The sequence below is a fragment of the Ornithodoros turicata genome, chromosome 5 (assembly GCF_037126465.1).
Source record: "Ornithodoros turicata isolate Travis chromosome 5, ASM3712646v1, whole genome shotgun sequence".
NCBI lineage: Eukaryota > Metazoa > Arthropoda > Arachnida > Ixodida > Argasidae > Ornithodoros > Ornithodoros turicata.
In genome coordinates this window covers 44,544,075-44,557,931 of record NC_088205.1, presented here as the reverse complement: position 1 = coordinate 44,557,931, position 13,857 = coordinate 44,544,075, and positions in this window count along the sequence as shown.

Sequence of the window (13,857 nt, the reverse complement as noted above, 5' to 3'; positions counted from 1 at the left end):
TGGAAACTGAACTCAGTGGTCCTACACACTTGCCTCGGAGAACGCTTTTTATTCCGCATTACTTCATTATATAGACGAAAGATACAGCTCTTCATCACCGTCATTGCATCAATAAAGTTTGGTTTGAATTGGATGGTTCAGTAATGCACCGCGTTCGTGTATGAACCACACTGAAGCGCTTTTGTTTTCTATCCAAGAGTTCTACTTCCTCGTTTGTGGTAATTTAACTAAGTGGTCCTACACACTTGACACGGACAACGCTTTTTATTCCGCATTACTTCATTATATACACGAAAGATACAGCTCTTCATCACCATCATTGCATCAATAAAGTTTGGTTTGAATTGGATGGTTAAGTAATGCACCGCGTCCGTGTACGAACCACACTGACGTGCTTTTCTTTTCTCATCCAGGTGCTCTACTTCCTCGTTTGTGGAAACTGAACTCAGTGGTCCTACACACTTGCCTCGGAGAACGCTTTTTATTCCGCATTACTTCATTATATAGACGAAAGATACAGCTCTTCATCACCATCATTGCATCAATAAAGCTTGGTTTGAATTGGATGGTTCAGTAATGCACCGCGTCCATGTACGAACCACATTGAAGCGCTTTTGTTTTCTCACCCATGTGTTCTACTTCCTCGTTTGTGGTAACTTAACTCAGCTGTCCTACACGCTCGCCACAGACAACGCTTTTTATTCCGGATTACTTCATTATTTAGACAAAAGATACAGTACTTCATCACCATCATTGCGTTGATAAAGTTTGGTTTGAATTGGATGCTTTAGTAATGCACCTCGTCCATACATGAATCACATTGAAGAGCTTTTGTTTTCTCACTCAGGTGTTCTACTTCCTCGTTTGTGGTAACTTAACTCAGCTGTCCTACACACTCGCCCCAGACAACGCTTTTTATTCCGCATTATTTCATTATTTAGACAAAAGATACAGTTCTTCATTACCATAATTCCATCAATAAAGTTTGGTTTGAATTGGATGCTTTAGTAATGCACCTCGTCCATACATGAATCACATTGAAGAGCTTTTGTTTTCTCACCCATGTGTTCTACTTCCTCGTTTGTGGTAACTTAACTCAGCTCTCCTGAACACTCGTCACAGACAACGCTTTTTATTCCGGGTTACTTCATTATTTAGACGAAAGATACAGTACTTCATCACCATCATTGCGTTAATAAAGCTTGATTTGGATTGGATGGTTCAGTAATGCACCGCGTCCGTGTACGAACCACACTGAAGCGCTTTTGTTTTCTCATCCAGGTGCTCTACTTCCTCGTTCGTGATAACTTAACTCAGTGGTCCTACACACTTGCCTCGGAGAACGCTTTTTATTCCGCATTACTTCATTATATAGAAGAAAGATACAGCTCTTCATCACCATCATTGCATCAATAAAGTTTGGTTTGAATTGGATGGTTCAGTAATGCACCGCCTCCATGTACGAACCACATTGAAGCGCTTTTGTTTTCTCATCCAGGTGTTCTACTTTCTCGTTTGTGGTAACTTAACTGAGTGGTCCTACACACTTGCCACAGACAACGCTTTTTATTCCGCATTACTTCATTATTTAGACGAAAGATACAGCCCTTCATCACCCTCATTGCATCAATAAAGTTTGGTTTGAATTGGATGGTTCAGTAATGCACCGCGTCCGTGTATGAACCACATTGAAGCGCTTTTGTTTTCTCATCCAGGAGTTCTACTTCCTCGTTTGTGGTAACTTAACTCAGTGGTCCTACACACTTGCCACGGAGAACGCTTTTTATTCCGCATTACTTCATTATATAGACGAAAGATACAGCTCTTCATCACCATCATTGCATTAATAAAGTTTGGTTTGAATTGGATGGTTCAATAATGCACGGCGCCCGTGTATGAACCACATTGAAGCGCTTTTGTTTTCTCATCCAGGTGTTCTACTTCCTCGTTTGTTGTAACTTAACTAAGTGGCCCTACACACTTGCCACAGACAACGTTTTTTATTCCGCATTATTTCATTATTTAGACAAAAGATACAGTTCTTCATTACCATTATTCCATCAATAAAGTTTGGTTTGAATTGGATGCTTCAGTAATGCACCTCGTCCATACATGAATCACATTGAAGAGCTTTTGTTTTCTCACCCATGTGTTCTACTTCCTCGTTTGTGGTAACTTAACTCAGCTCTCCTGAACACTCGTCACAGACAACGCTTTTTATTCCGGGTTACTTCATTATTTAGACGAAAGATACAGTACTTCATCACCATCATTGCGTTAATAAAGCTTGATTTGGATTGGATGGTTCAGTAATGCACCGCGTCCGTGTACGAACCACACTGAAGCGCTTTTGTTTTCTCATCCAGGTGCTCTACTTCCTCGTTCGTGATAACTTAACTCAGTGGTCCTACACACTTGCCTCGGAGAACGCTTTTTATTCCGCATTACTTCATTATATAGACGAAAGATACAGCTCTTCATCACCATCATTGCATCAATAAAGTTTGGTTTGAATTGGATGGTTCAGTAATGCACCGCCTCCATGTACGAACCACATTGAAGCGCTTTTGTTTTCTCATCCAGGTGTTCTACTTTCTCGTTTGTGGTAACTTAACTCAGTGGTCCTACACACTTGCCACAGACAACGCTTTTTATTCCGCATTACTTCATTATTTAGACGAAAGATACAGCCCTTCATCACCCTCATTGCATCAATAAAGTTTGGTTTGAATTGGATGGTTCAGTAATGCACCGCGTCCGTGTATGAACCACATTGAAGCGCTTTTGTTTTCTCATCCAGGAGTTCTACTTCCTCGTTTGTGGTAACTTAACTCAGTGGTCCTACACACTTGCCACGGAGAACGCTTTTTATTCCGCATTACTTCATTATATAGACGAAAGATACAGCTCTTCATCACCATCATTGCATTAATAAAGGTTGGTTTGAATTGGATGGTTCAATAATGCACCGCGCCCGTGTATGAACCACATTGAAGCGCTTTTGTTTTCTCATCCAGGTGTTCTACTTCCTCGTTTGTTGTAACTTAACTAAGTGGCCCTACACACTTGCCACAGACAACGTTTTTTATTCCGCATTATTTCATTATTTAGACGAAAGATACAGTTCTTCATTACCATTATTCCATCAATAAAGTTTGGTTTGAATTGGATGCTTCAGTAATGCACCTCGTCCATACATGAATCACATTGAAGAGCTTTTGTTTTCTCACCCATGTGTTCTACTTCCTCGTTTGTGGTAACTTAACTCAGCTGTCCTACACACTCGCCACAGACAACGCTTTTTATTCCGGATTACTTCATTATTTAGACGAAAGATACAGTACTTCATCACCATCATTGCGTTAATAAAGTTTGATTTGGATTGGATGGTTCAGTAATGCGCCGCGTCCGTGTACGAACCACACTGAAGCGCTTTTGTTTTCTCATCCAGGTGTTCTACTTCCTCGTTTGGGGTAACTTAACTCAGTGGCCCTACACACTTGCCACAGACAACGTTCTTTATTCCGCATTATTTCATTATTTAGACGAAAGATACAGTTCTTCATTACCATTATTCCATCAATAAAGTTTGGTTTGAATTGGATGCTTCAGTAATGCACCTCGACCATACATGAATCACATTGAAGGGCTTTTGTTTTCTCACCCAGGTGTTCTACTTCCTCGTTTGTGGTAACTTAACTCAGCTGTCCTACACACTCGCCACAGACAACGCTTTTTATTCCGCATTACTTCATTATTTAGACGAAAGATACAGTACTTCATCACCATCATTGCATCAGTAAAGTTTGGTTTGAATTGGATGGTTCAATAATGCACCGCACCCGTGTATGAACCACATTGAAGCACTTTTGTTTTCTCATCCAGGTGTTCTACTTCCTCATTTGGGGTAACTTAACTCAGTGGCCCTACACACTTGCCACAGACAACGTTCTTTATTCCGCATTATTTCATTATTTAGACGAAAGATACAGTTCTTCATTACCATTATTCCATCAATAAAGTTTGGTTTGAATTGGATGCTTCAGTAATGCACCTCGACCATACATGAATCACATTGAAGGGCTTTTGTTTTCTCACCCAGGTGTTCTACTTCCTCGTTTGTGGTAACTTAACTCAGCTGTCCTACACACTCGCCACAGACAACGCTTTTTATTCCGCATTACTTCATTATTTAGACGAAAGATACAGTACTTCATCACCATCATTGCATCAGTAAAGTTTGGTTTGAATTGGATGGTTCAATAATGCACCGCGCCCGTGTATGAACCACATTGAAGCACTTTTGTTTTCTCATCCAGGTGTTCTACTTCCTCGTTTGTGGTAACTTAACTCTGTGGTCCTACACACTTGCCACAGACAACGCTTTTTATTCCGCATTACTTCATTATATAGACGGAAGATACAGCTCTTCATCACCATCATTGCATCAATAAAGTTTGGTTTGAATTGGATGGTTCAGTAATGCACCGCGCCCGTGTATGAACCACATTGAAGCGCTTTTGTTTTCTCATCCAGGTGTTCTACTTCCTTGTTTGTGGTGACTTAACTCAGTGGTCCTACACACTTGCCACAGACAACGTTCTTTATTCCGCATTATTTCATTATTTAGACGAAAGATGCAGTTCTTCATTACCATTATTCCATCAATAAAGTTTGGTTTGAATTGGATGCTTCAGTAATGCACCTCGACCATACATGAATCACATTGAAGAGCTTTTGTTTTCTCACCCAGGTGTTCCACTTCCTCGTTTGTGGTAACTTAACTCAGCTGTCCTACACACTCGCCACAGACAACGCTTTTTATTCCGCATTACTTCATTATTTAGACGAAAGATACAGAACTTCATGACCATCATTGCGTTAATAAAGTTTGATTTGGATTGGATGGTTCTGTAATGCACCGCGTCCGTGTACGAACCACACTGAAGCGCTTTTGTTTTCTCATCCAGGTGCTCTACTTCCTCGTTTGTGGTAACTTAACTCAGTGGTCCTACACACTTGCCTCGGAGAACGCTTTTTATTCCGCATTACTTCATTATATAGACGAAAGATACAGCTCTTCATCACCATCATTGCATCAATAAAGTTTGGTTTGAATTGGATGCTTCAGTAATGCACCTCGACCATACATGAATCACATTGAAGAGCTTTTGTTTTCTCACCCAGGTGTTCTACTTCCTCGTTTGTGGTAACTTAACTCAGCTGTCCTACACACTCGCCACAGACAACGCTTTTTATTCCGCATTACTTCATTATTTAGACGAAAGATACAGTACTTCATCACCACCATTGCATCAGTAAAGTTTGATTTGGATTGGATGGTTCAGTAATGCACCGCGTCCGTGTACGAACCACATTGCAGTGCTTTTGTTTTCTCATCCAGGTGTTCTACTTCCTCGTTTGTGGAAACTGAAATCAGCTGTCCTACACACTCGCCACAGACAACGCTTTTTATTCCGGATTACTTCATTATTTAGACGAAAGATACAGTACTTCATCACCATCATTGCGTTAATAAAGTTTGATTTGGATTGGATGGTTCAGCAATGCACCGCGTCCGTGTACGAACCACACTGAAGCGCTTTTGTTTTCTCATCCATGTGTTCTACTTCCTCGTTTGTGGTAACTTAACTCAGCTGTCCTACACACTCGCCACAGACAACGCTTCCTATTCCCCATTACTTCATTATTTACACGAAAGATACAGTACTTCATCACCATCATTGCATCAGTAAAGTTTGTTTTGAATTGGATGGTTCTGTAATGCACCGCGTCTGTGTATGAACCACATTGAAGTGCTTTTGTTTTCTCATCCAGGTGTTCTACTTCCTCGCTTGTGGTAACTTAACTCAGTGGTCGTACACACTTGATACAGACAACGCTTTCTATTCCGCATTACTTCATTATTTAGACGAAAGATACAGTTCTTGATTACCATCATTGCATCAATAAAGTTTGGTTTCAATTGAATGGTTCAGTAATGCACCGCGTCCGTGTATGACCCACATTGAAGCGCGTTTGTTTTCTCACCCAGGTGTTCTACTTCCTCGTTTGTTGTAACTTAACTCAGCTGTCCTACACACTCGCCACAGACAATGCTTTTTATTCCGCATTACTTCATTATTTAGACGAAAGATACAGTTCTTCATCACCATCATTGCATCAATAAAGTTTGGTTTGGATTGGATGGTTCAGTAATGCACCGCGTACGTGTATGAACCACATTGAAGTGCTTTTGTTTTCTCATCCAGGTGTTCTACTTCCTCCATTTGCGGTAACTTAACTCAGTGGTCCTACACACTTGCCACAGAGAACGCTTTTTATTCCGCATTACTTCATTATTTAGGCGAAAGATACAGTTCTTCATCACCATCATTGCATCAATAATGTTTGGTTTGAATTGGATGGTTCAGTAATGCAACGCGTCCGTGTATGAACCACACTGAAGCGCTTATGTTTTCTCATCCAGGTGTTCTACTTCCTCGTTTGTGGTAACTTAACTCAGTGGTCCTACACACTTGCCACAGAGAACGCTTTTTATTCCGCATTACTTCATTATTTAGGCGAAAGATACAGTTCTTCATCACCATCATTGTATCAATAATGTTTGGTTTGAATTGGATGGTTCAGTAATGCAACGCGTCCGTGTATGAACCACACTGAAGCGCTTATGTTTTTTCATCCAGGTGTTCTACTTCCTCGTTTGTGGTAACTTAACTCAGTGGTCCTACACACTTGCCACAGACAACGCTTTTTATTCCGCATTACTTCATTATTTAGACGAAAGATACAGCTCTTCATCACCATCATTGCATCTATAAAGTTTGGTTTGAATTGCATGATTCTGTAATGCACCGCGTCCGTGTATGAACCACATTGAAGCGCTTTTGTTTTCTCATCCAGATGTTCTACTTCCTCGTTTGTGGTACCTTAACTCAGTGGTCCTACACACTTGCCACAGACAACGTTTCTTATTCCGCATTATTTCATTATTTAGACGAAAAATACAGTTCTTCATTACCATTATTCCATCAATAAAGTTTGGTTTGAATTTGATGCTTCAGTAATGCACCTCGTCCATACATGAATCACATTGAAGAGCTTTTGTTTTCTCATCCAGGTGTTCTACTTCCTCGTTTGTGGAAACTGAACTCAGTGGTCCTACACACTTGCCACAGACAACGCTTTCTATTCCGCATTACTTCATTGTTTAGACGAAAGATACAGTTCTTCATTACCATCATTGCATCAATAAAGTTTGGTTTCAGTTGGATGGTTCAGTAATGCGCCGCGTCCATCTATGAATCGGGTTGAAGAGGTTTTGTTTTTTCATCCAGGTGTTCTACTTCCTCATTTGCTGTAAATTAACTCCGTGGTCCTACACACTTGCCACAGACAACGCTTTTTATTCCGCATTATTTCATTATTTAGACGAAAAATACAGTTCATCATCACCATCATTGCATGAATAAAGTTTGGTTTGAATTGGATGGTTCAGTAATGCACCGTGTCCATGTACGAACCACATTGAAGCGCTTTTGTTTTCGCACCCAGGTGTTCTACTTCCTCGTTTGTTGTAACTTAACTCAGCTGTCCTACACACTCGCCACAGACAATGCTTTTTATTCCGCATTACTTCATTATATAGACGAAAGATACAGCTCTTCATCACCATCATTGCATCAATAAAGTTTGGTTTGAATTTGATGGTTCAGTAATGCACCGCCTCCATGTACGAACCACATTGAAGCGCTTTTGTTTCCTCATCTAGGTGTTCTGCTTCCTCCATTTGCGGTAACTTAACTCAGTGGTCCTACACACTTGCCACAGACAACGCTTTTTTATTCCGCATTATTTCATTATCTAGAGGAAAGGTACAGGTCTTCATCGTAATCATTGCATCAATAAACGTTGGTTTGAATTGGATGGTTCAGTAATGCACCGCGTCCGTGTATCAACCACATTGAAGCGCTTTTGTTTTCTCATCCAGGTGTTCTACTTCCTCGTTTGTGGTAACTTAACTCAGCTGTCCTACACACTCGCCACAGACAACGCTTCTTATTCCGCATTACTTCATTATTTACACGAAAGATACAGTACTTCATCACCATCATTGCATCAATAAAGTTTGTTTTGAATTGGATGGTTCTGTAATGCACCACGTCCGTGTATGAACCCCACTGAAGCGCTTGTTTTCTCATCCAGGTGTTCTACTTCCTCCATTTGCGGTAACCACTGGGGGCCGCTGCTGTCGCATTCCGCGGAAGACGTCATTGCTCCTTCGGGGAGCATGGTGAGAGATAGCGGGAGGCATGGGATGCCGGTGCGAAATAGAGCGCCCTTGTGCAAGGCTGTAGGGGCGCTGCGAGCGATAGGACCGCCACTCTCGGCGGCGGCTCTCCACAGCGTTGTTATGGCCTCGTGACTGCGATACGCGGCGTCGGCGGCAGAGGGTTTTGGGTCCAGCGTTGTGTACCAGTCTTTGAGCGAGTTTATATTAATCTCACTCCGTTTATTGTTCAACTGATGGTTGTTGTTTGATAGCTCAATTGCTATGCTGTGAGATCGGGGTCTACGGCACGGACATGACAATATAAATAAATTAATATAAACAAAAGGACGTGCACGATAAATTACGTCACATTATTCTTCCCGTGTTGCTACACTTTACATTATAAACGCACTTTCGCGAACCAGTCCGTTCACAAACAGCCGTGTGCATCCCGTCGTGTATATAGACTTACATACTTTCCTTTTAATTGCCTAATAACGCTTTTGCGACTCGAGCGCGTATATTAGAAGGCTCCAGACTTGCGCAATATTATTTTGTTGATGGTGCATATGATCAGACAAGAGTGGAGGAAAGTTGTTCCGCTATTTGCTTTATATATTTATTCACTTCATTATATCATTCTCACATACTAGTTTAAGTTTAATTAGCGGTTAGTAATACTGCAGTATAAGCAATTTAGAACACTACAGTGCTGTAAGATATATTGAAGCACCTTATGGCTGCAGAATCACTGGGTGGATATCAGTAAAATGTAAGTGCCTTCCTTTCTGTGGTGGTCACTGTCACTAATAGGGATTCAGTTAAGCGTTGTGGCAATTCCAATGTTAACAGTCATCCGCGGAATGCGATAGCAATAGCCCCCAGTGGTGAAGCGTCGCTCATAGCGCCCTCTAGTGGTGTACCCTACACAATGGCTAATCCTTCTATTCATCGGAGATAATCCGTCTATTGGGGCTGCATTGGAAACAACACCCGTGCGCGTGCGCGCCGCATGGTCGGCGGATGGATACGGTCAAAATGTTCCGCGCGGTTTTTCCTGGGCTACGGCTAGAGGGCGACACAGAATGACGCGGTTTACGGGGCTTTGAGACGGTATTTATGCGTACTCACGTTTCATGCTTTTTTATAAAAACGGAAATTGGTAGACATATAAATTTGATGTCTATCGATTCCTGAAATATTTCCAGAGAAAGTAAATGAAAAGTTTTTTCGAAATGTCTATAGAGGCTTAATAAAACTTGTTCAAAGAGGGAGGAGAAAAATCGTGTACTTTTTTCGCATTCGTGACGTCGCCATAAAATACATACCATATGTTTGAGCAATCTGGTAGCGTAATGCTCTTCATCTCGTCTTCCTCTTTATGATGAAACCACCCGCGTCAAAATCTGCGCGGCGGTTACCGAGAAAAAGCATAAAAACAGTTCCATAGGAAATACATTGGGACGGAGAGCTGGTATGCCCTCCTAAGGGGCCGTGCAAGTTCCCTCTTTCAACGCATATCATTCAAGAGGCTTCATACGCAATGGACGTGTCAAGATAAGGCTATGAAGTCATGGCACAGTAGGAAAAAGCAGCAACAAAGACGTGGTATCATGAATCAAACATCATATATATCAGAGCCTTTAGACTGAACAGTTCGTAGCGCGGCAAACAAAGGAAACTAACTTACTTTGTAACGCGTTTGACTGCAGATATCGGGTTTAGGAGAACTTGTCACAAGCCCGGTCGTCACAGGCCAACTGGTCATAGGTGAACTCGTCAAGGAGGCCAACTCGTCACAGGGCATCTCGTACGAGGAACTGCCGTCACGCCGGAATATTCGTCACAGTGAACCTGCCACCTGCTCACCGCACCGTACTCCCCAACGTGTGAAATACGTAAAAGGCTCTCCTGATCTAACCTTGGTCAGTCTCGACGGGTGCATATTCTACATGAACTGACCCACTCCCCAACGTGTGAAATAGTACAAGGCTCTTTTGACCTAACCTTGGTCAGTCTCGACGGGTGCATATTCTACATGAACTGACCCACTCCCCAACGTGTGAAATATGTAAAAGGGTCTTCTGACCTAACCTTCGTCAGTCTCGACGGGTGCATATTCTACATGAACTGACCCACTCCCTAACGTGTGAAATACGTAAAAGGCTCTCCTGACCTAACCTTGGTCAGTCTCTCAACTTTTGTCCGCTCTCCAGCAACGGAGCCCCACGCTGAGTTTTCATCACTTCCATGATCTCCGTGCCCTTAGCAAACACGTGAAATTTGTACGGTCAGCGGTCTTCGGAATCCGGGTTTGCGGAAGTGCGGGTCGGGCACTGGAATAATCCCTTTGGTAAAACACGGTGAAACGCATTCCCTTTGGAACGGGGTAAACCTTGCAACCAGTGTTCCGCCCCCTTGACAAGTGTTCCGGTGACAAAAGGACCTCGTACCAGAGGGCCGGTGTGACCAATTATCCTGTGACGAGTCTTCCGGTGACGAGTGGGATTGTGACGAGTGGACCGGTTCCCGCAGATATCCATCTTTTCCGCCTGTCCACCGCGTGGGGCCTCGATGGGAAGCTGTAAAGGCTCATTCACACATGCGTTTCAAAAAGCGGCGCCGCCTCAGCGTTCGCGGCGCCGCCGAGAGGGGCCTGTCACACATAGCCGAGCCGCCATCCTGAAAACGCGCTTCGTTCTTGTTGCTACGACAAGATCGTACCGACACTTCCAGCTCTCTTCCTCAAAATTTACGTTGTGAAGCATGTTCTCCATTTTATAATTATCGTGAAGCATTTCCGCTGGAATCATCAATCGTTGGAACGACAAACGCGACACAATACAGAGAAAGAACGGCAGAAAAAGCGAGACACATGTTTACCTACCGACGACCAAAACACGGTCACACACAAGTCGTATTTATTTTCGTCGATTCCGTTGTTTGCGCAAATTCCCACCTCATCGTGGACAGCTCAGACACCAAACAGCTATTGGTGACAAGGAATTTACTCACGTGGTAGCACCAAACACATACACACGCACAAATGACAAAAGATCCCAGCGCGGTACCGGGAGGCCCGCCATTGCCCGCCGGCGCCAAAAGGAAGCCACCTCACTCCTCCGAGCGCTCCGATTGGCTGGATGAAAAGCGTTCGCGTTTCTGCCCTCCGAAGCTGCAGCAAGGAGCGGTTCTCGAAAAGCGGCTGGAAACGCTCCGCGGCTCGCGTTTCGCCGCGAACGCGAAACGCGTTAAAAAAACGCATGAGTGAATCCAGCTTAAAACTTGGTACCTGGCGGAGCACTCCCATATGTGTCGGTACAACCCACTACACAACAGTTTGTGCGTGACATTACACCGTACTTTGACTAAGAAACACAGCGTTTTAAAATGGCAACGGCGCGTAAACTACAGGCTCCGCAATGCGGAAGCTAAAAGAACTCACAAAATAAGTTCGCGCTGATGCCGCTTGGGTTCTCTCTGGCGCGGCGAGCGCTTTGAAGTTTTTAGATTTGACCTTACACTTCAAAGGTGGGTTATGCTGGGAATATGGTGCATCAAGTAAAAAACCCCTTCTGCCAAGAAGGAGTTGCCATTCTAAGTTGGTGAAAAATAGTTTGATAAATTCCTTGATAACCAGTGCATTGACAAAATCTTGCTCGCATTTTGTGTTCAGTGCTCTCAAGCTGCAGACCGCCAAATTACAAAGAGCAGGATATGAGTTTAAGCTAATACAGCACAATCTACTTGCTCAGTTTCAAGCTCAGCCGAAACGCTTAATGGAAGAAAATGAAAAAAACAAGAAAGTTGCAGTAGTTCCGTACTACCACAAAATTTCGCATAATTTGAAGGCTATGTCGAATGAGATGGGGGTCCGTCTCCTCTTTAGGAACAACTTCAGGTTAGATCGTTTAACGCCTTTTTCAAAACCAGAATCTGCCTGTAATGTTGAACACAGAACCATCAAGTTTGTTCCTTGTGCAAAAAATGTTGTATATAGAATCCCGTTAGCTTGTGGCTTTGTATACATAAGTCAAACATCTCAATGCGTTAACCAAAGGTTGAGCCAGCATAAAAACAACCCAGATTCAAATTTGTTGGATCATCTAAGAATGTGTAATGACACAACAAACACTTATGCAACAAAATTTATGGTACAAAATAATTTACATTCGTGCTAGGCTTTCTGTCATCTTCTTTGAGGCTCATGACAATGCAAGAAATAGCTTGCAAACAAAATTCTGTTATATTGAGGTTCCACAACTTCTCAGTTTTAGCTGGTGGTGATCACAACAGCTCTGAATTTGTGCACTGTGCTCTGGGTGCAAAGTCATGGAGACTTGTAAGACACTTTTTTTCTTTTCCTTTTTTTTTGCGAACTCACATTGCACTTGCTGGACTGAACTGACACTACTACTTTTTGCTTTTATGGTTCTTCGCAATGTAATTTTACATTCACTACCTAGAAATGCAGACTCATGTCCCTGATTTGATTATTCAAGACAGTCCTTGTATAAGGTCAGGGTCCTGTGGCGTAATATTCGAGCTTGTAGGAACCAATACATATACTAGCTCGTTAGGTATTTCTCATGCAATGCAAAAATAAATACATAAATAATAATGAAGGAAAAATAATAATTTCTAGGTTTTCACTGCAGTGCCCACTGACCTCTATCATGACCTCAGTTCCTGGCATGTGCAAGAAATGTGGAAATAAATGCTGAATTTAACAAATGTTGTCATTTATCCCACATGAACAACAGCTTCTAAAAATAATTAATTAATCTTTCCATCACAGAGGGTACAGCAAGAAAACCACCTCCAACAAGACATAACATAGAGGTAGAGCAGGACGTCAACCATGAGATTTCACAGCCAGGACCATCGTGGGCTGCAGGTCCAGGGTTCTTGTCACCTCAGCCAGTCCGATCCTCACATAACCTTGCTGCTGACCACACATACACAGTGCAAGAGAGTCCACGGACGTTAAAAAGGAAGATAGACATCACAGTTGAAGCACTGGACAACGTGAAGAAGCTGAAACGCTCTGAAGAAAATGCCCGAAGACTGAAGAAAAAGGTACTCACTGCGGAGAGTGTTATAGAAGATCTCGAGAAGAAATCTCTCGTATCAAGTCAATGCACTGACATGCTTCGTGGCACCCTGTCTGATGTGCAGCTAGATTTAGTACTGCGCACCCTACAGAACAAAGCTGGAAAAGTAAGCAGAGAGCAGTATCCCCAGTCACTGCGTAGCTTTGCGCTCACTCTCCAGTTTTATTCAGTAAAGGCATACGAGTACGTCAGGAAGACATTTAACCTTTCGCTTCCACACCAGGCGACACTTAGGTCGTGGTACAGCTCTATACACGGCGAACCAGGTTTCACACAGGAAGCCTTTGATGCACTCAAGGTTCTAGGTCCACATCTCTGAGACACAACGTTTTCCCTACCCTCTACGAGCACATGTTTGAGTGCTCTCCAGAAGAAAACCACGTCATTCGCCTCATAACGCTTATAGCTAACTGCTATGGCAAGATTCGACTTCACCATCTTGCAAAGGAG